This window comes from Cervus canadensis, chromosome 10 (genome assembly GCF_019320065.1).
Source record: "Cervus canadensis isolate Bull #8, Minnesota chromosome 10, ASM1932006v1, whole genome shotgun sequence".
Classification (NCBI taxonomy): domain Eukaryota; kingdom Metazoa; phylum Chordata; class Mammalia; order Artiodactyla; family Cervidae; genus Cervus; species Cervus canadensis.
The window spans coordinates 51522728-51548990 of NC_057395.1; the positions used below are offsets into that span (position 1 = coordinate 51522728).

Below are 26263 nucleotides of genomic sequence, written 5' to 3' on the forward strand. Positions count from 1 at the left end.
GACTGGGGGCCGGGGGAGGCGGGGGCGGGGCGGCGCGGCCGGCCGAGGGGCGGCCAGGGACGTGACATCATCGGGGGAGGAGCGGCCGGGCCCGGGCCGCCGCGGCGGGGCGGACCCTGGCGAGTCGGGAGCCGGCGCTGGGGTCTGCGGCCTGGCCGAGGCCGCGGGAAGGGACTGGAGGGACCAGCGTGGACCCGGGAGGCCCAGGCAAGGAGCACACGGGCCTGCGCGGCGGGGGAGCCCGGCCGAAGCCGGAGGAGCGAGCGGCCCCGCGTTCAGAATCCGCCGCCGCCTCCAGGTCGCCACTGGACGAAGCCCGGGCTTGGTCTCCGCTATCTTCGTCTCCCAAGTACCCGCCGCACGCTCGGCGCTGACGCCCAGTTCCTGCACTTGCCGCTCAATTCGACGCCTTTCAGCTTTTACTCTTGATGTTCGTTGCTCTCCCGGGCCGTCCTTCCCGCCTTTCCCTGACCTCGGTTTCACCTCAACCTGGCTCTCAAACCTCTCTCCCTTAGGCTGGGCCCCAGACGGGCAGAACGCAGTCGCTGCACCCATCACACTTAGTTCAGTCTGTGACTTGCCTAAAACTAAAGCATTCTCGTTTCCAACCTCTGCCTTTCAAACACCTCTTAGGTTTTGATGAGAGTTGGATCCTGAGTTAGGATTCACTTCTTCTTACTCCCCAGCCAGAGAATTTTCCCTCTTAGATTTCACGCCTCTTAGTTCCCCGCCCAGAAATCATCTCACCCTTGACCCCAGAGCTGAGCCATTTCTACCCTTCTCCCCACATTTTGGCCTGGTGTGTCCTGGCCAAGCTTTGAACAAGCTCAGAAAGAGTCCAGCACTTTCTGGCAGAAGAGCATGGGGGTGGCCTGTTGCTTCATTCAGACACCCCTGGAATATCTCTTTGATGCCCCAGCTGACTCCCATCCTCTTTTGGGGAGCTTCCAAATGTGCAGTTAGTGGTCCACCCCATAAGGATCCAAATGAGGTCCAGAGCCACTGCTGAGCTTCCTACCACCCTAGAGGCACACCCCTCCCTCTGTACCTCCTTTCCTGACCTCTATCCTCTACCATCTCTCTCTCTCCACACTCCCTCACCTGCCTGGGCTGTCACTCCCACTCAGACTTCTCAAGGTCTCAATTTTTACCCCAGGTGAGATTAGCAAAGCTAGTCTCCCCTGAAGATGAATTCTTATGCCAGTCTTTTTCTCCATCTCCTTATCTGACTCTAAATCCTTGCTCCTCCCAATGTGGTCCTTCAACCAGCAGCTTCAGCATTAGTGAGAGCTTGTTAGAAATGCAGAATCCTTGCCCAGTCCTGCTAAATCAGAACCTACTTTTTACCATGATCCCAGGTGACTGGCATGCACATTACACTTGAGAAGCAGTGCTCTAGAGAAACCCCCAAGGCTGTTCCATACTTGCTCCAACCCTCTCCCCAACCTTCAAACCTGCCTCTGGCTCTAAATTTCCAGCAGACAGCTTACCTGTTTTTTACTGGAGAGATTACAGGGAATCTTGGCAGAATCCTGCTGTCTTTCTCAGCTGTCCATGTTTTTCCTCCTTTCTCAGTCTTCTCACCCATCCTCTTTCCCTCTTTGTCCCAGAGAAGCATGTGGGCTTAGGGACCTCTTTGCTCAGTCCCTTCTTCTGCACCTCCTGATGTTGTTCCATCTAATCTGTCTGACTGTTGATCCTCCTTCTTTCCTCTGCTCAGGCCTCCTCATTCTTAAAAGAACCCTCCTTTTGTCCCCGCCTCCTCCTCCTCCAACTTGTGCCCCTCCTGTTTCTAAGAAAGTCCACAGGCTTACTCCACCAAGGCTGCCTTGTCAGCACCCAGCAAGCCACTCTTGAAACCCTCATAGTCTGGCTCCCTTCCAGCTTTGCTGCTGTTTGTTCCTCTCTCTGACCCCCGTGCAGCACTGGGCTCTGTGCACCTGCCTTGTTCACACACTTGAGAAGGCCATCCTGATGACCAAAGCTTACCATCTCTCCTCTTATTCCTGGGTGTGCCCCAGCCTGCTGTGTGCTGCTCCCTTCTCCCTTTCTTCTTTCAGAGAACTCAGGCTTTTCCATAGTCTCAGAGGCCATCTCTGAGGAAACGATGTCCTAGTGTGGGCCTCCATCTGCTTCTGTTGGCCTTGAACACCCACTGGTGAGGACAGAGCTGGCCTTGACCCATGGGGAGGAGGGGCGCTCCTTCTTCCAGGGAGCGACCCTCTCCCAAGTAGATCTGCCCTTAGGCTGGAGTTGGGACCACTTCATCTCCACGTGCCCAGGCCACACTCATGCCCATTCCCCACAAACCAGCTCTTCATCTGCAGCTCTAGGTAATGAGGGTACCAGTTGGACCCAGCAAGTAGAAAGCCACTGGGCAAATTCTGGGTCAGCTTTTGGAGTCAGAATTAGGTATTTCTGCTTTAGATCCAGAAAGTCTGTTTCTTGGAACTCTTTGTTTTTATTTTGTATTGTTTATCTTAGTTCCTTTGACAAAATTCTCTCAAACTGTTGAGGCTTCATGAGAAAGGGCTTTGAGGGCCTGTTGTAGCTGTGTTCACAGAGAGCTAGAGGGGTGGTAGTGATGGAAGATGCTGATCCAAGGTTGCCAGAGAATCTTCCCTTTAAGATTTCATTCCTCTTAGTTCTCGGCCTAGAAATCATCTTGCCCTTGACCCGATGGCCGAGACATTTATGCCTCTTTCCCCACATTCTGGCCTGGTGTGTCCTGGCTAGGCGTTGAACAAGCCCAAATCGATAGAGAATGTCTTCCTGGCCCAGGCAGAGGCTCACCATAGACCACCAGCCCAGAGCCTCTCACCTCATCCTTCTCCATCATGGACATTTGTGCTCATCCCACAGGGAGGGCTTTTGTCATGTGCCTGGTGCTTGATGATAAGCAAAGCCTAAAACACAGGCTGTATCCTTATGGGTACCACAGTGTAGTGGTGGGAGATGTGTAAATTCTCAGTGTCACTCCAGAGTGATCTGGGCTGCTGGAAAAGATGCAGGTGCAAGTACTCGGACCAGCACAGAAGGGCCTGAGCCTGAGAGGAGAGAAGCAGTCTGGGGCAGAGGATCACCATCTGTAAAGACTAGCAGAGTGGGTTTGTAGCACTTGCTTCAAACTAGAAGCTTTTAGCACCTGGAACATCACGCTTGTGCTTAGGATTCCATGCTGAGGAGCTTTGGCTTTTTCCTATAGGCATGGGCCTTAAAACAATATATTAAAAATCTGCAGAACCCCCTCCTTTCTCTAAAAGTTAGAGTGCAACACCATAGCAAACAAATCCAAAGTGGTGTTTTAGGCAGAAGTGCCCTTGACCAGACTGTGTTGGGCCATAGCGCCCCCTGGAGGCTCCAGAGTGTTAGCTCAGCACTTGGATCCACTTCATGTCAACTTCCCTTCCCTCATAGGAATTAAAATATAGGAAGAATTTAAAAACTAAAGCATGCACTAGATGTAACTGTTCACATAGTTCTAGGAAGAAACAAAAATGGCTAGGGCCATCACAAAAGGCTTCCCGGTGGGCATGCCCCAGCTCTTAGCCTTCCTCTCTGTTGTCTCCTGAGGTCTCTTCAACTGCTCTAGGGAAACCTGCACTACATGTGTTATTTGACCTTAGGATGATTCATCATTCTATCGCCCACACTGAGGCTGTTATTCAGTCTTATATAATGATAAAAGTACTGGTGGTTAGTTTGTCAGGAGTGCTGTACTCCCACCTTCATTCAGTCTCTGGGCTGGAGCAAAGGCTGTGTGTCCCCTCAATATTCCAAGTTGTCCACATCCTTTCCAAACACAAACCATCTTGAAGACAACCAATCTCAATTTCAGTCCCCACTGAGGAAGAGGAATGGAACCATTCTCTTGTGGAGCAAGTTCTCCACAGGGCTGACCCTTTGTTCACCCTCCATCTTTCAGAGAAGGTTCAGGAACTGCAGGTTTCTAACCTAAAGCTGTATTTGCACTAGCAGTATCCCCGAAGGGCTGCCCCTTAGCTATCCACAAGCAGTGGTGGAAAATTTGAAATGATAGTGTGTGTGTATGTATGTGTGTTTGTGTGTGTGTATATATATATATATATGTATTGCCCCCCCCCCCATTGTGTAAGCTTCAGTCAGCAGGGAGGAAGGCTACTAAATCTTCCCTTAGGATCTGGAGTTGAGTAGGAACAGGAACAGTTAGGTACTCACATACTCAGTCCCATAATACTCTGTTTCTCTCTGGCCCTGACTCATCTTGACCACTTCTTCACCCCCAAAACATCTGCCATGCTCTTCGAACCCTTCTTTCTAATTAGCCAATTTCCTCACATTCTCACCATTTCTTTAAATGGTTTCTCTCATCACTAGCCTTAACTGAAACCTGATGTCACCTGTTATAGACTGAATGTTTATGTCCCTTGAAAATTCACATGTTGGAGCCCTAGCTTCCAATGTGACTATATTCAGAGACAGGCCCTGTGAGGAGAGGATAAAGGTCAAATGAGGTCATAGGATGGTCCTGACTTGATAGGACTGTGCCATTATAAGAAGAGGAAGAAATAACAGAGTTTTCTGCCTCATGTGAAGCCACAGCAAGAAAGCAGTCATTTGCAAGCCAGGAAAAGAGTCCTCATGTTATCAGATCGAACTCGGATTTGCTCTCCTGGTGTGCAGCAAAGCAAATCTATTGACATTCAGGTGTGGTGATGGAAAGTACAGCCTTTATTTGCACGGCACCAAGTAAGGAGAATGGGGAGCTAATGCTCAAAAGACCCAAACTCCTTGACGTTTTTTAGGGAAGAGTTTTTAAAGGCAACGTTGGAGTGAGGGTTTCAAGGTGCATGATGTGCTCATGGAAATTCTTCTGATTGCTTAGTGGTGAGATAGCAGGGTGTTTCAAGAATCTTTGTCATTTATCTCCTGATTCTAACAAGTCTGAGGTCTTTATGCTTGTGGTCAGCAGTTTCTATGGAGGTGGGTGGTAAAACAACTTGAGTAAAACAACTCAAGAATATCTGTCAGATTGTTCCTCTTCCCTTGAGGTGGAACTAGGGGTCCTGTGACTGTTTTACAGCTGAACTATTGCTTAAGTTATAATCACTTTTCTTGTTTGACTGATTTTCCTTTATTCTCTGCATTCCCTCGCTTCTCTGACTAGTAACTACTTGAGTCTGCTCCTTGGAATTCAAGGAAGGCCTGGGTGACTAAAACCCTCTTCTTCTTCTTCTTCTTCTTTTTTTTTTTTTACAAACAGGAACTGGGGAACACAGAGTGATCTGCCACTGGGGAGGCTTTATAGGCTCCTGCTCAGTTTCACTCACCAGAAACTGAATTGACTAGTGCCTTGATCCTGAACTTCCTAGCCTCCAGCACGGTAAGAAAATAAATCTCTTTGGTTAAGCCACCAAGTCTTTGATATTTTCTTATGGCAGCCTGAGCAGACTAAAGCAACACCTTAAGACACCCTTTCTTCTAAGGCCCTTTCTAGCGGTTACTGTTTGTTCTTTCACCTCACTACATGTAACTACTTGGAATTTGATTTTGCCCCACTTTTAAGATAATTGATTTACCTGTTACCATTTCATGACTGCTGGTAGAAAACATGAGATTCCTGGGTCAGAGACAAAGAACAGCGAAGTACTCAAAGCATAGCAAGTAGCAAAAGCATCATTTTCATCAGTTCCTCTTGTTCCCACTCACAAGTCCCATAGGAACAACGTGAAGGAGACCTGTGGATGCCCTGTGGGTTTGTGTTGCATTTGAGGAACAGGAGAATGGGGAACCCACTTCTTTTATAGAAGACAATAAGCCAGCTCTTTGTCCTGAAGAGAGATATTACTTTATTCCTCAAGATTACTGTCTGCACACACACCCTGAGAAATAGTGCAGGCAGAGTGCTCAGGACCTTATATTCTTGGCATGCCATGTAAAAATGTGCAGTGATGTCCAGGGTCTATGGCATCTAAACTGTTGGCTGAACTTGACTATTTACATGAATATGCCATTCCATTCATCACTCTCATTAATCTGATCAAATAGAGACTGAAACCAAATCTGCTCAATTTGTCTCAATCAGAATTTAATTAAGGCTACTATCAATAGACCTGGAGAAGGAAATGGTAACCCACTCCAGTATTCTTGCCTGGAGAATCCTGTGGACAGACTTGGCAGGCTACAGTCCATAGGGTTGCAAAGAGTCAGACATGACTGAAACGACTTAGCATGCACGCACGCACTATCAATAGAAACTCAAGGGACTTCCCTGGAGGTCCAGTGGTTAGGAGTCCTCCTGCCAATGCAGGGGGCACGGGTTTGATCCCTGGTCTGGGAAGATCCCACATGCCACGGAGCAACTCAGCCCATGCACCACGATTACTGAGCCCACATACCTAGAGCTTGTGCTCTGCAACAAGAGAAACCATCACAATGAGAAGTCCAAACACTGCAACGAAGAGTGGCCCCCATTTGCTGCAACTAGAGAAAGCCTCAACGTGGCAACAAAGACTGAGCAGTAAGGTGTGTGGACCAAAAGGAGATGAAGGAAGTAGTCAGAAGTGTTTTGAGTTTATTTATTTTTAATTAATTAATTTTTTATTGAAGGATAATTGATTTACAGAATTTTGTTGTATTCTGTCAAACCTCAACATGAATCAGCCATAGGTATACATATATCCCCTCCCTTTTGAACCTCCCTCCTATCTCCCTCCCCATCCCACCCCTCTAGGTTGATACAGAGCCCCTGTTTGAGTTTCCTGAGCCATACAGCAAATTCCTGTTGGCTATCTATTTTATGTATGGTAAGGTAAGTTTCCATGTTACTCTTTTCATACATCTCACCCTCTCCTCCTCTCTCCCCATGTCCATAAGTCTATTCTCTGTGTCTGTTTCTCCATTGTTGCCCTGTAAATAAATTCTTCAATACCATTTTTCTAGATTCTGTATATATGCTTTAATATGATATTTATCTTTCTCTTTATGACTTACTTCACTCTGTATAATAGGTTCTAGGTTCATCCACCTCATTAGAACTGACTCAAATGTGTTCCTTTTTATGGCTGAGTAGTATTCCATTGTGTATATGTACCACAACTTCTTTATCCATTAATCTGTTGATGGACATCTAGGTTGCTTCCATGTTCTAGCTATTGTAAATAGTGCTGCAATGAACATTGGGATACATATGTCTCTTTCAATTTTGGTTTCCTCATAGTATATGCCTAGGAGTAGGATTGCTGGGTCATATGGTGGTTTTATTCCTGGTTTTTTAAGGAATCTCAGTACCATCTTCCATAGTGTCTGTATCAATTTACATTCTCACCACCAGTGCAAGAGCGTTCCATTTTCTCCACACTCTCTCCTGCATTTATTGTTTGTAGACTTTCTGATGAAGGCCATTCTGACCAGTATGAGGTGATATCTCATTGTAGTTTTGATTTTCATTTCTCTAATAATGAGCAATGCTGAGCATCTTTTTGTTTGTTTGTTATCCATCTGTATGTCTTTTTTGGAGAAATGTCTGTTTAGGTCTTTTCCCCACATTTTGATTAGTTTGTTTGTTTTTCTGGTATTGAGTTGTATGTGCTGCTTGTATATTTTGGAAAGTAATCCTTTGTCAGTTGTTTCACTTGCTATTATTTTCTCCCATTCTGAGGGTTGTCTTTTCACCTTGCTTATAATTTCCTTTGCTGTGCAGAAGCTTTTAAGTGTAATCAGGTCCCACTTGTTTACTTTTGTTTTTATTTCCATTACTCTAGGAGGTGGGTCATAGAGGATCTTGCTTTGATTTATGTCATCAAGTGTTCTGTCTGTTTTCCTCCAAGAGTTTTATAGTTTCTGGTCTTACATTTAGGTCTTTAATCCATTTTGAATTTATCTTTGTGTTTGGTGTTAGGAAGTGTTCTAATTTCATTCTTTTACATGTAGCTGTCCAGTTTTCCCAGTACCATTTATTGAAGAGGCTCTCTTTGCCCCATTGTATATTCTTGCCTCCTTTGTTAAAAATAAGGTATCCATAGGTGCATGGGTTTATTTCTGGACTTTCTGTCTTGTTCCATTGGTCTATATTTCTGTTTTTGTGCCAGTACCATACTCTCTTGATGACTGTAGCTTTGTAGTATAATCTGAAGTCAGGAAGGTTGATTCCTCCAGTTCCATTCTTCTTTCTCAAGACTGCTTTGGCTATTTGGGGTATTTTGTGTTTCCATATGAATTGTGAAATTTTTGTTCTAGTTCTGTGAGAAATCCCATTGGTAATTTGCTAAGGGTCACATTGAATCTGTAGATTGCATTTGGTAGTATAGTCATTTTTACAGTATTGATTCTTCCTACCCAGGAACATGGAATATCTCTCCATCTATTTATGTCATCTTTTATTTCTCTTATTGGTGTCTTATAATTTTCTGTGTACAGTTCTTTTGTCTCCTTAGGTAAGTTTATTCCTAGATATTTAATTCTTTGTTGCAGTGATGAATGGGATTGATTCCTTAATTTCTCTTTCTCATTTTTCATTGTTGGTATGTAGAAATGCAGTCGATTTCTGTGTATTGATTTTGTATCCTGCAACTTTGCTAAACTCACTGATTAGCTCTAGTAATTTTCTGATGCTATCTTTAGGGTTTTCTATGTACAGTATCATGTCATCTGCAAACAGTGAGAGCTTTACTTCTTCTTTTCTGACCTGGATTCCTTTTATTTCTTTTTCTTCCCTGATTGCTGTAGCTAGGACTTCCAGAACTATGTTGAATAATAGTGGCAAAAGTGGACACCCTTGTCTTGTTCCTGATCTTAAGGGAAATGCTTTCAGTTTTTCACCATTGAGAATAATGTTTGCTGTAGGCTTATCATATATGGCCTTTACTATGTTGAGGTAGGCTCCTTCTATGCCCATTTTTAAAAAAGAGTTTTAATCATAAATGGGTGCCAAATTTTGTCAAAGGCTTTTTCTGCGTCTATTGAGATTATCATATGGTTTTTATCTTTCAATTTGTTAATATGGTGTATCCCATTGATTGATTTGTGTATATTGAATAATCCTTGAATCCCTGGAATAAACCCAACTTGATCATGGTGTATGAGCTTTTTGATGTGTTGCTGAATTTTGTTTGCTGAAATTTTGTTGAGGATTTTTGCTTCTATGTTCATCAGTGATATTGGCTTGTAGTTTTCTTTTTGTGTGTTGTCTTTGTCTGGTTTTGGTATCAGGGTGATGGTGGCCTCATAGAATGAGTTTGGAAGTATTCCTTCCTCTGCAGTTTTTTGAAAGAGTTTTAGAAGGATAGGCATTAGATCTTCTCTAAATGTTTGATAGAGTTCTCCTGTGAAGCCATCTGGTCCTGGGATTTTGTTTTTTGGGAGATTTTTTTTTACCACAGCTTCAATTTCAGTGCTTGTAATTGGGTTGTTCATAATTTCTATTTTTTCCTGGTTCAGTATTGGAAGATTGAACTTTTCTAAGAATCTGTCCATTTCTTTCAGGTTATCTATTTTATTGCCATATAGTTGTTCATAATAGAAATACAATCCTTTGTATTTCTGCACTGTCTGTTGTAACCTCTCCATTTTCAGTTCTAATTTTGTTGATTTGATTCTTCTCTCTTTTTTTCTTCACGAGTCTGGCTGAAGGTTTGTCAATTTTGTTTATATTTTAAAAGAACCAGCTTTTAGTTTGATTAATCTTTACTATTGTTTCTTTCATTTCTTTTTCATTTATTTCTGCTCAAATCTTTATGATTTCTTTCCTTCTACTAATTTTGGGGTTTTTTTGTTCTTCTTTTTCCAGTTGTTTAAGGTATGAAATTAGGTTGTCTATTCAATGTTTTTCTTGTTTCTTGAGGTAGGATTACATTGCTATAAACTTCCCTCTTAGAACTGCTTTTGCTGCATCCCATAGGTTTTGATTGAGTATATTTTTGAGGAGCCCATTCCAGCGCTCAATAATACAGGACACTGGCAGATTGTAGGGAGTATGGCAGAGCCGTTGAATACCTTGACTATTGGCTCATTGTTGGGTGGCTTTTGCAACAAAGTGTGCATTGTTGCTAGGCTGTAGATGACCTGAAAGCCAAAAATAACATGGCTTAGTTACAAGGGCTACAATGGTGTGGCCATAGTCTCCTGATCAAACTAGAACAGCAACACTGTAACTTGAAAATGTGCCCCAGGGTAGTGAGGCACCAGCGTAGTCCAGAGGAGGGGTCAAAGGTCTGGGATAGTCAATCATTCAGGAGTAGGGGGAGCAAGCCCTGTGCAGTGTAGCCTCTTTACTATAAGACAAACAGCTTAACTATTGGGAGTCACAAGTCTGTTTGAAGTGGTGCTTTCTGCATCAGAAACATATAGGTCTTTACTTTGTGCCCCATTCATGCTGGTGGATGTGTTGCCACGTCTGGAGCAATGATGGATCCAGGCAGTCATGGTGGCGATATGGGTGGTACAGGCTGGATCAGCAGCATGATTTAAGTTGATCTTATTAAAGAAGTGCCCTTAACCATGGGTATCTCCATGAGAGACCCAAATTATCTGGTTGGCAGCTGAATTTGTTGCCACAGTTTGTAGTTCCAAAGAAGAATGTCTTCAACTTGCCAGTCTTGCAGACAAGACAGTTAGGCCATTGGCAACTGTAAAAAAGGCAATAAAAATGTACTAAGTTTCATCATGGGAGGTATTGGCCAGAACTATGAGCACTGCCTTGAGTGATGCCCATTGAACAGAATGACTATGCCTGGTTTTGATTCTGCATAGCTGGTGCTGAGGTTGAACATGGACATTGCTGGTGTCAGCTGAACCACCAATGAACCAAGCAGGCACTTAGCCAATCCTGTGAATTGAGGGCCCCATTGAGCTAGCAGTTATGCTTCAGGTGATGAAGTGAGGAATAAAGTTTTCCCCAAAGGGATTACTGCCACCCTTTCATGTAAAACCCAGATAATGTTAGAGCTAGGTCAGGTATGCTCCTAAATACAGCAAATCTCCTACATACAAATGAGTTCCATTCTGATAGCACATTCACAAGTCCAATTTGTTTGTAAATTCAACAACATTAGCCTTGGTATCCAACTAACACAATGCACTATATAATACCATACTGTATTACTGTAATGTAACACCACTAGTGTATGACATGTAAGAGGTTTACAATACTTTTCACACAAATAATACATAAAAGAACAAGCACAGAAAATAAAGAAAATATTTTGAATCATAGTAAGCACCTTGAAAGGTACAAAGTGTTAGCCACTCAGTCACGTCTGACTCTTTGTGACCCCATGGACTGTAGCCCACCAGGTTCCTCTATCTGTGGAATTCTCCAGGCAAGAATACTGGAGTGGGTTGCCATTTCCTTCTCCAGGATATCTTCCCAATCCAGGGACTGAACCTGGGTCTCCCTCATTGCAAGCAGAATCTTTACCAACTGAGCCACCAGGGAAAATCTTGAAAGGTACAGTAGTACAGTATAACAGTGGGCACACAGTGGCTGGCATCGAGTGAACAGGCAAGATTTACTGACTGGAGGAGGGAGAGAAGGTGGGAGATGGTGGAGCTGAAGAGGACAAGATGCAATTTCACTCACACCTGATACTGATGGCACAGGTTTGGGTTCTTTGCTGGATTCAGTTCAATCCACCCTCTTGAAAAAATGATCCAGGGATATCTGGGTAGTAGCTCTTTTTTTTTCTCTTCATAGATGACTCTTTAGCACTGGATTGCATTCTGAATGGCTGCTGCAACCTTCATGTACCATTCTACATTTGGGTCCTGTGCCTCAAAAACTAACAGTGTCTCTTCAAATAAAGAAAATCCCCTTGCCATTTCCTGCATCATGAATCTCTTTGGTTCTTCAGTTACATCTTCTTCCTCTTGTCTCTCTTCATTCTTTCTTTAGGCCTCCGATTCCATCAGGTCTTCATTAGAAAGCTCCTCAGATTGCACACAAGGAATTTAATGAAGTCATCCTCTTGAACACCTAGCTCCAGCTTCTTGCTGAAGGTCACTAAGTTGCTGAAGACCTCTTTTGACTCCTCATCCACCTTCTCAAATCCACAAAAATTGTGAACAATCTTTGCGCAAAGGTTCTTCCAAACCCCATTCATGGTGATGGTTGTAACCTCATGCTAAGCAAAGTCAATTTTTTTTATGGCCTTGTAGATGCTATAGTTCTTCCAAAATTGGCACAAAGTTGTTCCTCATTCATCACTCACCCTCACTGCTTACTGATGAAAAGTGTGACATAAATTATATTTCTTGAAAGTCCCTATAACTCCTTGGTCCCTAGGTTGGATGAGCCACAATGTATTCAGTGGCACATGCACTACTTCAACATCAGGATGAAAGTCATCTGTGAGTGGGGGTGACTCAAAGCACTGTTGAGTAGCAAAAGAATGTTGAATGGGATGCCCTTCTCCAAGTAATATTTCTGTACCCCAGGGATAATATCCTGGAAAATGGTATAAAGACCTGAAAAAAACCAGTCCTGAAAAAATGGCCTGTGTAACCCAGGCTTTGGCATTACTCTTCCACACAATAGGAAGTGCTCTTGAGTTCTCTGAAGGATGAAGTAAGAGAGAATTCAGCTTCATATCCCCAGCAGCATTGCCACCAAACAATAGATTTAGCCTATCCTTTACTGCTTTAGAGCCTGGCATCATCTTTTCCTCCTTCCTTACTGATGTAACTTTGGTCTGGCATCCTCTTCCAGGACAGTCCCGTGTCATTCACATTAAAAGCTGGTCAGGTAAACACATACCTTAAACAGTAATTTCTCAAAGTGTTTCAGGAAATTCTTAGGCAGTTATCATATCTGCACTTGCTACCTTGCTACTTACTTATGGTGAGCTCTAGCCTTGAACTGGTGAGAACAGTCATGGCCGGCAGGAAAAGATGTGCCCTCTGATTCTTCACCATGTTTCTTCTCCAGATCTTCATAAAAGCTTTTAGCCTTCTCTTGAATCAGCATTAAGCTGAGCAGGACTCGACACAGATGCTTATCCTGCATCCACACACTGAGAAGTTTCTCCATTTTCTTCATCACTTCCACACTTCTTCAATATTATTGTTGACAGCATTAGCACAGCAGACTTCACATGTTCCATGATCTTGTCCCTGTCCTTTAGAATTGTGCCAGTGGTTGAATGATTCATGTTATAAGAATTAGCCATGTCTACCATCTTTCTGCCTTGCTCCATTCTCACTATTTTCACTTCTGTTTCGATTGTTTTCATTTGGCACTTCTTAGCACCAGCTACATCACTGCTGATTTTACACTTGCTTTTGGACATCCTGGCTTTGAAATACAGATATTGTACTACTGTACTCTATACATACTGTGCAGTAAAGTACACAAAGGCACAGCCACTCATAGAGGATCCCTGCACGTGACAGTGTACACCAGACGCATGGAGTGCATATTTGCATGTTTGAAAGTTTGCAACACGAAGCTTTGTGTGTAGGGGATTTACTACAGTGCATTTCCATTTGACTTGCAAGGCCTTTGACTAAAAACAAACTGTGGAAAATTCTTCAAAAGATGGGAATACCAGACCCCCTGACCTGCCTCCTGAGAAATCTGTATGCAGGTCAAGAAGCAACAGTTAGAACTGGACATGGAACAACAGACTGGTTCCAAATTGGAAAAGGGGTACGTCAAGGCTGTATATTGTCACCCTGCTTATTTAACTTAAATGCAGAATACATCATGCAAAATGCCAGGCAGGATGAAGCACAAGCTGGAATCAAGATTGCCGGGAGAAATATCAATAACCTCAGATACGCAGATGAGGCTGCCCTTACGGAAGAAAGTGAAGAGGAGCTAAGGAGCCTCTTCATGAAAGTGAAAGAGGAGAGTGAAAAAGTTGGCTTAAAACTCAACATTCAAAAAACTAAGACCATGGCATCTGGTTCCATCACTTCATGGCAAATATATGGGGAAACAATGGAAACAGTGACAGACTATTTTCTTGGGCTCCAAAATCACTGCAGATGGTGACTACAACCATGACATTAAAAGACACTTGCTCCTTGGAAGAAAAGCCATGACCAGCCTAGATAGCATATTAAAAAGCAGAGACATTGCTTTGCCAACAAAGGTCCATCTAGTCAAAGCTATGGTCTTTCCAGTAGTCAAGTATGAATGTGGGAGTTGGACTATAAAGAAAGCTGAGCACCAAAGAACTGATGCTTTTGAACTGTGTGTTAGAGAAGACTCTTGAGAGTCCCTTGGATTGCAAGGAGATCCAACTAGTCAATACTAAAGGAAATGCCACTTCAATACTTTGGCTGATGTGAAGGACTGACTCATTGGAAAAGACCCTGATGCTGGGAAAGATTGAAGGCAGGAGGGGAAGAGGATGACAGAGGATGAGAGGTTGGGTGGCATCTCCGACTCCATGGACATGAATTTGAGCAAGCTCTGGGAGTTGGTGATGGACAGGGAGGCCTGGTGTGCTGCAGCCCATGGGGTCGCCAAGAGTCAGACATGACTGAGTGACTGAACTGTCTGAGCAAGGCCTTTTTTGTCCTTCCATGGATAGACACCAAGTCCACATTTGTGAGTGTGTGTGTGTTAGTCACTCAGTTGTGTCCAACTCTTTGTGACCCCATAGACTGTAGCTTGCCAGGCTTCTCTGTCCATGGAATTCTCCAGGCAAGAATACTGGAGTGGGTTGCCATTTCCTTCTCCATGGGTTCTTCTCAACCCAGGGATTAAACCTGTATCTTTCATATTGCAGGCAGATTCTTTACCATCTGAGTCACCAGGGAAGCCCAGATCCAAGTTTACCCATCCCCAGTCACATAGACCTCTATGGAGCAGTTGAGCTTCCCTTGTGGCTCACACGGTAAAGAGTCTGCCTACAATGTGGGAGACCTGGGTTCCATCCCTGGGAGGGGACGATCCCCTGGAGGAGGGCACGGCAACCCATTGAAGTATTTTTGCCTGGAGAATCCCCATGGAGAGAGGTGCCTGGTGGGCTACAGTCCATTGGGTTGCAAAGAGTTGGACACGACTGAGCATGGGTCAGGAAGCAAGAAATTAGTGGTTCCAAAAAGAGAGACTTCTCTGGCAGTCAAGTGGTTAAGATTCCGCTGTCTCATTGCAGGGGACACAGATTCATTGGATTCCTGGTTGAGGAACTAAGATCCCGCATGCCGCAAGACACAGCCAAAAAGAAAAAAAAAAGGCCAAAAGGGAGGTACCGCGTATGTCCGAAAGGTGATGCTGTTGTGCAGGAAACTGGTCTCCTCTGAGTAATTGCAGCCATTGAATCGACTTTTTCCCATTTCCCTTTCTCTTCTTGGAAGCTTATGGGGTTTCTTCTGGGTTGTCTAGAGGATTCAGAAATCAACTCTGTACACCTAGTAGTCCCTGAATGAGTGAATCCCCTCTGACATTTATGGGCATTCACGGTACAAACCTGTACAAACTTCAGTACTAATTACATTTCCAGCAGTGGCAGCCCCAACAACAGTACATTGAGTAGAACTCAAAAGATCCACCTGTGGGGCTTCTCAGGTGGTGTTAGTGGTAAAGAACCCTCCTGCCAATGCAGGAGACTTAAGAGATGCAGGTTGGATCCCTGGGTTAGGAAGATCCCCTGGAGAAGGAAATGGCAACCCACTCTAGTATTCTTGCCTGGAAAATCCCATGGATGGAGGAACCTGGCAGGTTACAATCCATGGGGTCGCAATGACTGAGTGACTTCACTTTCTTTTCCTTTCTGAGGGGAGGGCATCTTATTACTTGCCCCTCCATGGACCTATAGGACCTGAGAGCAGGGGAGAAGAATGGAATGAGGCTGATAGAGCCAGAGTGGGACGAAGTCACACAGTTCCCCAGGCAGATGAGTCAAAACCTGGGCTTGGACTTCAGTCCCCCGTGGCCAGAACAGCATCTTTTCCTTTTGAAGAGGTCAGGTCACTTGAGCTCGCAGGACTGGAAATATCAGCTCTTTGGCCCGTCTTGATCCCTGGTTGTTGGGATTCCCTCGTGTCTCAAAAGCTTTGGAGCAATAAAGTTTCTCTCCAGTAATTTCTTTCCTAGTCAGCAAGCAGCCGGCTCTCCTGGCAGAAATGTCCTTTTTGCCCAATCTGCCCCCCAGGAGGGTGGGAATGTGGCCAGTCCTCTGGAAGGGTCCCAGAGGCTCACATGGCCCCAGATGGAGAATGTGTAACTTCTTCATAGGCTTAGCACTCCCAGTCATCCACCTCCAGCTCTTCCAGGTTTGGTACCAGGCCAAAGATTCCACTGTGATCCGGAGACTAGCAGCCTTCAAAACTGGTTTTGGGGGTGACAGGATGAAGAAACTTAGGCAAAGCCTCTGAGGCATATCGCTTGATCTGCTTAAAGGAAGAATTGTTCATGAGGGAGCTGGCCCTTGGTCTTATATCCGGGCTGCACTGAATGCACTGCTCCACAAAGTGGAGGAGATGGGGTGAGAAGTTGTGATGAGGGTGGGATGGCGAGTCGCCACTGGAGGTCCCGGGAGTGCTGGTGGCCAGGTTGTCACTCAGGCCATAATTGGCTGCTGAGTACGAGGTGCTCATGGTCAGCTCCTCAGGGAGGTTGGTGCTGGTGTCCAGCAGGCAGGGCACTGTGCTATTCAGCTTCTCCAGCAGCATCTAGGTGGCGGGCATATCTTTAAAGGAGACGTGGCCATCAGCCACTTCACAAGCCATGATTCTCACACTGCAATGTCAAACTTGGCATCATAAACCTGAAGATTCTGCCAGAGGACTTACGAGCTGAGCCAAGGCAGAACCTTGATTCAGTACTTGAGAAAGTACTGTGCTGCTACTGCCGGTGACTGATTGTGCTGAGTTGCTGTGTAAGATCAGAATGTAAGTGGCTGGTTTTGACTCTCCTGTGCACGCATCCCATGTGGTGGGTGTCGTGGACCCTGAGCACCCCCTGCAGACTGTAAGCAATTGCCAATTCATTCATGCCCTCCATGAAGTGTGTATAGATGAGGTCCTTTGCAGAGCCATATGCTGTGAATGGTGTGACAACCCACAGCTCATTATCTGCAATAAAAGTGGCTTGATATGGCAGGGTATCAGGATGGCTGAAGAACTTAGAGACATGGAGCTCCCCTTGCAAGAACATCGTGATCTCATTGCAACAAGCTTCTAGGTTAATCCTTCGTACAGTCACATACTCTCCCATTGATTTGTACTTTGTTAGATTCAGTTATCAGGCTCAAATCCTTTGCCTGTAACAATGAGAAGTTCATAACACCCTCCCTCTGGCAGAAAGTTACTCATGATCTCCTGTTTAGAGAAGGATGTTATCGACTCTGAACTCACCATATTGGTCTGCAATGGTTCCAAGTCTCTTGGGCCCTCAACAATGAACTTTTCAGAAACCTAGCACCTAATTCTTTCTATTTACTTATAAGAAAAGACCTAACATGTAGACCCACTTTAATTTCAAAAATTTAAACCCAGTCTTAGCTCTGCCTCCTTGGTTTAAGGTCACACCTCTGCCAGGCCTATTTCTGGGAGGCCAGAGTTATTGACTATATCTTCCATACTGTACATTTCATATCCCTGACCCATTTATTTTGCAACTGGAAATTTGTACCTCTTAATCTCCTTCACTTACTTCTTTTCTGCCTCCTCCCCTCTCCCCTCTGGCAACCACTTGTTTGTTCTGTGTATCTGTAACTCTGTTTCTGTTTTGTTATGTTTGTTCATTTGTTTTGTTTTTAGATTCCACATTTAAGGGAATTCCTAGAGTATTTGTCTTTGTCTGACATTTCACTTTAGCATAATACCCTCTAGGTTCATACGTGTTGTTGCAAATTGTAAGATTTCATTCTTTTTATGGCTGAATAATGTTCTATTTCTTACATATACCACATCTTCTTTATCCATTCATCTATTAGTGGAATCTTAGATTGTTTCCATATCTTGGCTATTGTAAATAATTCTATAATGTACATAAGGGGACATATGTCTTTTTGAACTAGTGTTTTTGTTCCTTTCAGATAAATACTCAGGATGGAATTACTAGTTTATATGGTTTTTGTTGTTCAGTCATTCAGTCACTCAGTCATGTCTGATTCTTTGTGACCCCATGGACTGCAGCACGCCAGGCTTCCCTGTCCTTCACAGTCTCTTGGAGTTTGCTCAAACTCATGTTCATTGAGTCGGTGATGCCACCCAACCATCTCATCCTCTGCCGTTCCCTTCTCCTCCTTCCTTCAATCTTTCCCAACATCAGGGTCTTTTCTAATGAGTTGGCTCTTTGCATCAGGTGGCCAAAGTATTGGAGCTTCAGCTTTAGCATCAGTCTTTCCGATGAGTATTCAGGGTTGATTTCCTTTAGGATTAACCGGTTTGATCTCCCTGCAGTCCAAGGGAATCTCAAGAGTCTTCTCTAACATCACAGTTCAAAAGTATCAGTTCTTCAGTGCTTAGCCTTCTTTATGGTCTAACTCTCACACAGTTTATATGGTAGTTCTATTTTTAATTTTTTTAAGGATCTCTGTACTGTTTCCATAGTGGTTACACCAATTTATATTCCCAACAACAGTGTACAAGGGTTCCTTTTTCTCCACAACCTTGCCAACAAGGTTATTTGTTGTCTTTTCTATAGAAGCCATTCTGATGGGTGTGAGGTGATATCTCACTGTGGTTTTGAATTGCATTTCCCTGATGATTAAGTGATGTTGAGCAAATATTCTCTCCTATCCAGTAGGTGACCTTTTTTTTTGTTGACATTTTCCTTCTCTGTGCAAAAGTTTCTTAGTTTGATGTAGTCCTAAATGTTTGTTTTTGCTTTTGTTTCCCTCACCTGAGGAAAAATATCCCCCCAAATATTAGTATGGCCTATGTCAAACAGTGTACTGCCTACATTTCCTTCTAGAAGTTTTATGGTTTCAGGTCTTATATATTTAAGTCTTTAATCCATTTTGAATTTATCTTTGGGCATGGTGTGAGACAGTAGTCCTGTTTGACTCTTTTGCACGTAGCTGCCCATTTTTCTCATACCATTTATTGAAGAGTCTTCCTCCATTGTATATTTTTATTTCTTTTGTGGTAGATTAACTGCCCATATAAGTGTGGGTTCGTTTCTGGGCTCTCTACTCTGTTCCATTGATCAGAATCTCTGTTTTTGTGCTGGTCTCAAACGATTTTGATGACACTAGCTTTTCTTTCTCAAGATTTTGGCTACCTGGGATCTTTTGTGTTTCCATGAAGACTTTAGAATTATTTTTTCTAATTCTGTGAAAAGTGTCATTGGTATTTTGTCAGGTATTGCACTGCATCTGTAGATTGTGTTGGGTAGTATGGTCATTTTAACAATGTTAATTCTTCCAATACATAAACATGGTATATCTTTCCATTCATTTGTCTTATCTTCAGTTTCTTTCATCAGTGATTTATAGTTTTTTGAGAACAGGTCTTTTACCTCCTTAGTTAGAAATATGCCTAGGTATTTTATTCTTTTGGATGCAATTGTAAATAGGCTTATTTTTTCTTTTCTCTCCCTCTGAGTGTTCATTGTTAGTGTATAGAAAGGCAATAAGGACTTCCTTGGTGGTTCAGTGGCTAAGAATCTGCCTGCCAATGCAGGGTTTGATTCTTTATTTGGGAAGATTCCACAAGCCTAGGAGCAACTAATCCTATGTGCCACAACTACTGAGCCTACACTTTAGAGCCTGCGCTTCCCAACAAGAGAAGCTACCACAATGAGAAGGCTGAACACCACAACTAGAGAGTAGCCCCCACTCACCACAACTAGAGAAAAACCTGTGCACAGCAACAGCCAAAAATAAAAATAATAAAACAAATTAATTTTTAAAAATTTAAAAAAGAAATGCAACAGATATTTTCACCTTATGGGAAAACAGACTAACGAATTTAGTATGTCTGGGCCAGGAGCTATCACAACAGCTTTAGGAGATCATGGTATTCCCAAAGGGAGAGCAGGGAGTACTGGGTGGTAGGGGATGCTAGCTCATGGCAGGAGGCTGGGCAGCTGGAAGACTTTCATTTTCTCTTGCCTCTGATTTCAGGGTTGATGTGCCACTGCCTCCTTCCTCATGAGTCTCCAGCATCAGTCCAGAGAGAACCCAAGCCCAGGACCATTTTGCCCCCACTTCACATTGCATCCCTTGGTGACTTCACCTTTGCCTGCATTCATCCACAGAACAGGGTAAGATGGTGATGTGGACATTGAGTCCTACAGAGCTGTAAGCATTTGACGTCCTCAGTTCCATGAAGTTCTCAGCATACTTCGCTTTTTCATCAAAACAGCTGAGTGTGGTGTGTGGATGGGACTGAGGGATGGGGAACACAGCATCAAAGGGCAGATTGATGCCAGTAAGCAAAGATTTTTGTTCACTTTGGATTTGAACGCCATCTGTCGGGCTCAATCAAATAAACTTGTCATGTTTTTGGCTCATCTAAAGCTCTGTTCCGAACATCCTAGCTGACACCATTTATTTCAGATACTGGGACCCTTTGATTCAGCAGCCTCATCCACACTGACCTTTGGGTGGGGCTGTGCAGCTTTCTGCCCCATTGTCATAATATCCCTCCTCCTCCTGCATGGGGTTAGAGTGAGCAGGAACCAAAGCACCATTCAGTTGGCTTTTTTCAATCCTGCCTCTCACTGCTTAGCCCCATTAATAGGTAGGACAATGTGAGACCCTCACTCTAGCCACCCTCATCCTGCTCACCATTTGAGTGAGAGGATTCACTAACATGTGCCAGCGAGTCTTTGCATACACCCTGATATGGTCCACAGTGTCCTTGTCCTTCCTCTTCCACAAGCCATACCCCTGTCAGCACCGTATCCTCATTGCCCAAACTGTCAGGGTCTGGCATTTGAATTTACCCTGCTGATAAGTCAATAATTAGCCTCTTACTGTTTCATAGATGCTGGCCAAGAAACGATTCTAAGGACAGAGACAAAGGACTCTATTACAGCAAGCGGCATAGGCATAACGTTTACATTGGCTCCCTTGCCCCCCAAGTCCCACAGGGGCAACATGAAGGTCCCGAGCAGATGCTGTGCATACAGTGGGTTTATGTTGCATCTGAGGTACACCGAACTTGGAGAACCCACTTGCTTAATAGCAGGAAATAAGTAAGACTGCTTTTTGTCCTAGAGGGAGGTGGTAGTTCATCCCTCATTGCAAACACAAGCCTGAGAAATGGCAAAGAGCCATTAGGACCCTGCATCCTTGGCATACCCAGGAAGACTGCGCAGGGACACCCAGGGCTCAAGGCTGGTTGCTCCTCCTAGTGGTTCCTACTCCATGTCTGCTTCCAGGCCATGCTTGTCTCTTTGAAAATCCCTGATTCTCAGTCCTAACACCCACATTGGAGTGTGGCAGCAGAAACAAATAAAAGAGAAACCCAAGCTCTTTTAAGATCACAGATGCAAAGGACTTACACAGATTTTAACAGATCAAATACAGCAGTATTCTTAAAGAATACTATATTATAACCAAGTTTTTCTAACATATAAGGATAGCTCAGTCATGAAAACGTTTATCAATATATATTAACAAACATAGAGATAAATTTCATTCACTCATTTAGCAGATACATATGAGCCCAGGGTTGACAAAAATGACAAAATTCCAGTCCTCACTGAACTTACATTCAAGCAGCAGACACAGACAAAAAACAAAGAAACAAAATATGACATCTAATAGTGACTGGTATAGTTAAGAAAATAAAGCTCCAGTGAAGTGATAGATATCAGCAGTTTCACATGGTTTGACCTAATACATATGTGAGAATTTAATATTTGATAAAAGTAGAAGTTCTTATCTGGAGGAACAGATAATAAATGATACTGGGGCAATTAGCTAAACTTTCAGAAAAAAAATAAAGTTAGATATTTATATTTCACATTTTATAGAAAACTACATTTCAGATAAATTAATGACCATTACAGCATTTGAAAAAACATTGGAAAATATGTTTATCATCTTAAGGTAGAGGAGACCTTCTGAAATGAAAGCACGAAAGACTAACACTGACACACTGCTTTCTGTATCATGTGGGAGGAGAGAAGAAGTGGTGTGTGCAACTGGCAGGAAGTGTCATTAAAGGACTGGGGCCTCTGCTCTCCTCCCTTGTCCTTCTTCTTGCTGGCTGGAATACATAAATGGTGGCTGGAGCTGAGATAACTGTTTTGAATAAAGTTGGGAATGGAGGCCTTGCATGGTGGATCTACAAGATAATGAAGTCTGAGCCTCTGACAGGATGGAGGCCAATCTAGCCCTGAATCAACTGTCAATGAACTTTTTTACCTGAGCAAGAAGTAAACTCCTTTCTTGTGTGGGTTGTGGTTATGTTGTACATGGTCATTTGCACCTGAATCTAATCCTAACTGATAAACCTCAGCCCCAGGAGGAAGATCATGATTGGTGTGAGCCACTGGTTCTCAACTCTGATTGACTTTTTAGTCATACAGGGAGTTTTTAAAGAACACCAGTATCTGGAACTCACCCAAGACCAATTTACATCAAAACCTCTGGCAGTGGGGTCCAGACATGGGTATTTTTAAATAGCTCACCTATGAGGCTAATGGGCTTCTCTGGTGGCTCAGATGATAAAGAATCTGCCTGCAACGTAGGAGACCCAGGTTCAATCCCTGGGTTGGGAAGATCTCCTGGAGAAGGAAATGGCATCCCACTTCAGTATTCTTGCTTAGAGGATTCCATGGACAGAGAAGCCTGGTGTACTATATAGTCCATGGGGTTGCAAAGAATCAGACATGACTGAGTGACTAACATTTTCACTTTTGCATGAATCTAATATGCAAATCAGACTGTGAAGAATTGGTTTAAGCCAATCAGGACAAGCTTCTTCCCTCTTTCTGAGTCTCCGTTACAGTAGGAGACGTCAGGGACCTAGTTCTGGCCTGCGATACCTAAGTGGAAATGCATTGAGATTGTTTCTTGGACAGCATTTGCACTTCTGATAAGAAGGAACGTAAATGGCTATGATCTTTCTTTCTTCCCCTTTCTAGCTCTGATCCCAGAAGCGATGTCCAGAGCTGCTGCAACCATATGGTGAGTATGAGGCACCACGGATGATGATATTAGACAACACACTAAAGCTGGTAGAGTGAAAAGTTAGAGAGCCTGGATCTCAGGGTGCATCACCACACAACTAAAGCAATCCCAGTTACTCCTTACCTTCAGAAAAGAGGAGGGAAAACCCAACAACCCTTATTTGTTTAATGAGTTTCTTGCTTATTGCAGCAGATCATATTCATAACAGAAACATACACGAGTGTAGGCATTTTGGATGCACTTTGTAACATTTTTCATGTGTACAAAGAAAATCAAACAGGGATAAGCAGAGCATCATCACTGGTGATGGCCCAAACTAGAAATCACCTAAGACTCCATCAACTTGAGAAAGGCTCAATAAATTCAGTAAATTCACACTAGAGAATACTATGCAGCAAAATAAAACAATGAACCTGCCCATTTTCTAAAATGTGGTATCTTAGATCTCTAAGACATGGTATTGAGGGAAAAAAGTAAATTACAACACAGTACGTGCTGAAAAAAAATAAGCAAATATATAGAGTATGAAACAATTTATTCTGAAACACACACCCATGCACTAAAAACAGTACTTTATTCTGTGTGTGTAAGGGGGAGGGTATACATGCACAGGAAAAAGATTTCAAAGGAGACAACCAGCTGCTTATGGAGAAAGGGCAAAAGGATTGGGGCTGTGGCTGGGGTGGTAGGAAACTTTGGCCTTATTTATAACCTATAAGATGTTTTAAAAAGGAATGTGATCATTTACCTACTGTCCAATTAAAAATATTCAAGCAAAAGTTTATATTAACAGGAAGGGAGGTGTTGAAGATGGTGGAGAAGTAAGATGTGGAGATCCTCTTCCTCCCCAGTAAATACATGAAAAATGCAGCCGCATGTGGAACACCTACTGAATGCTGCCAGAAGGCTTCAGACTTCCAAAAAGGCAAGCTAATCTCTATAGCTAATCTTGAATAAAGTGGTAGGGAAACAGCAATAAGAAAAAAAAGTAGACACAAGGAAAATGGGAGGAATCCTGCACCTCAGGGAGAGAGTTGTGAAGGAGGCAAAGTTCCTCTGACCCCCCTTCACAGGAGCTTTGGAACCTTAGAGGGGAATGCAACAGGTGCTCCGAAGGCAAATGGGAGAGAATTCAGCACAGAGATTGTTGCTGACCAGCACTTCCCAGCTGAGAAGCAGTTTGCATGCCCACTGCAGTGAGTGGGGGCTGGGTGCTGAGGCTCAGGCTTCAGGAATCGGACCCTAGGATGAAGACTGGAGTTGCCTGCCATGAAGTTACTCTGAGGGGACTAGTACAACATGCAGAAAGAGCCCAGGGAAAAACCTGGGCCTGCCAGAGAGGCAAGAGATCATCACCACTGGCACCATCTAACTCCAAGTGCTCACAGATCGCAGGACCATGCCTTTGTGAGTGTCATAAGGTGGGATGAGCTGGCTGTGGTCTGTGACCCCAGAGGTGGGCATGCCTACTGCTATCAAGGATGGCACGAGTGTCAAAAGAGGTGGGGGGTGGCACGAGGATTTGGCCATCACAGGCTGTGATGGCTGTCACAGTGGCTGCCAAGCTGTGAGCGGGCGCAGGTCACTGTCCACAACTTCCTGGAAGACTATGTAGCTTGGTTCTTCCAAGAGACCCAGGGTCAGTTCGTCTGGGAGAGCACACAACACACCTCTGACTCTAGCAACTTCCAGCAGGTCTCTATTGCCACAGGCACTCCCTCATTGTGTCTGCCCTACCCCTCACACTCCCTAGTCTGACTGAGTAAGTGAGCCCTAATAAGCCTTGGCCTTATTAGGCCCCTCTTGTCTGTGGTCTACACGCAGAGGTGGGGCCAAAACCAAAGTGGAACACCAGGGGATGTGTGATCAAAGAAGAGGAAGGGAATTCACTGCTGCAGCAGCAGATGCAGGAGATTAAATCCCGGCAACTGGTTTAAGACTGTGAGCTTTGGGGGCAACTGTGGACTTTGGAAGCAAGTACAAGTTGGAGTAAGGCCAGATCTCAGTTGGAGCTGATCCTACATCACCAACAACAGGTCCAGAGACCTTCTGAGAACCTTTCAGTCTGTGGAAAGGAGACCCCAAACCCAGTAAATTAAACAAAATGAGGAGACAGAGAAACACGCAGCAGATGAAGGAGCATGGTAAAAACCACCAGACCAAAAAAAGAAAGAGGAAGTAGGCCATCTACTTGAAAATGAATTCAGAGTAATGGTAGTAAAAATGATCCAAAACCTTGGAGATAAAATGGAGGCACAGATAAACAGAATGGAGGAAAGGATTGAGAAGATACAAGAAATAATTTATAAGGACCTAGAAGAACTAAAGAACAAGCAATCAACAATGAACAACATAATAAGTGAAATTTAAAATACACTAGAAGGAACCAATAGCAGAATAACTGGGTGAGCTGGAAAATAGAGTGGTGGAAATAACAGAAGCAGAACAGAATAAAGAAAAAAGAATGAAAAGTAATGAGGACAGTCTCAGAGACCTCTGGTACAACATTAAATGCACCAACATTTGACTTATAGGGATCCCAGAAGAAGAAGAGAAAAAGAAAGGGTATGAGAAAATATTCAAGGAATTATAGTTGAAAAATTCCCTAACATGGGAAAGGAAATAGCCACCCAAGTCCAGGAAGCCCAGAGAGTCCCATACAGGATAAATCCAAAAAGAGCAACATGCCAAGACATATTAATCAAACTAACAAAAATTAAACACAAATAAAAAAATATTAAAAGCAGCAAGGGAAAAGCAACAAATAACATACAAGGGAATCCCTATAAGGTTAAAAGCTGATCTTTCAGCAGAAACTCTGCAGGCCATAAAGGAGTGGCAGTATATCCTTAAAGTGATGAAAGGAAACACCTACAACCAACAAAACTCTACCCAGCAAGGAACTCATTCAGATTTGACAGAGAAATCAAAAGCTTTACAGACAAGCAAAAATTAAGTGAATTCAGCACCACCAAACCAGCTTTACAACAAATGCTAAAGGAACTTCTCTAGACAGGAAACAAAAAAGAAAGAAAAGACCTACAAAAACAAACCCAAGGCACTTGCCTTTTGCAGTGACCCACACTCTGTCTATGGAGTGTGCTTCTGAGTCTGAATAAATCCATTTCTTACCTAAACAATAACAACAACAACAACAAAAACCACAATCAATAAAGTTAATCGTAATAGGAGCATACATATCAATAGTTACCTTATGTAAATGGATTAAATGCTCCAACCAA

The 26263-nt window shown here is 43.6% G+C and overlaps 1 long non-coding RNA gene and 1 pseudogene across 1 annotated transcript; one reads left to right on the forward strand and one right to left on the reverse strand.

Moving 5' to 3' along the window:
* The first annotated feature begins 14 nt into the window (after nt 1–14).
* LOC122448121 lies at nt 15–25505 on the forward strand. The gene is made up of 5 exons (XR_006271507.1): nt 15–298; nt 5243–5362; nt 20001–20140; nt 22976–23018; nt 23815–25505. It is a non-coding gene; the product is annotated as an uncharacterized LOC122448121 (long non-coding RNA).
* Nucleotides 16250–17241, reverse strand: LOC122448119 (annotated as a pseudogene).
* Nucleotides 25506–26263: the final 758 nt, after the last annotated feature.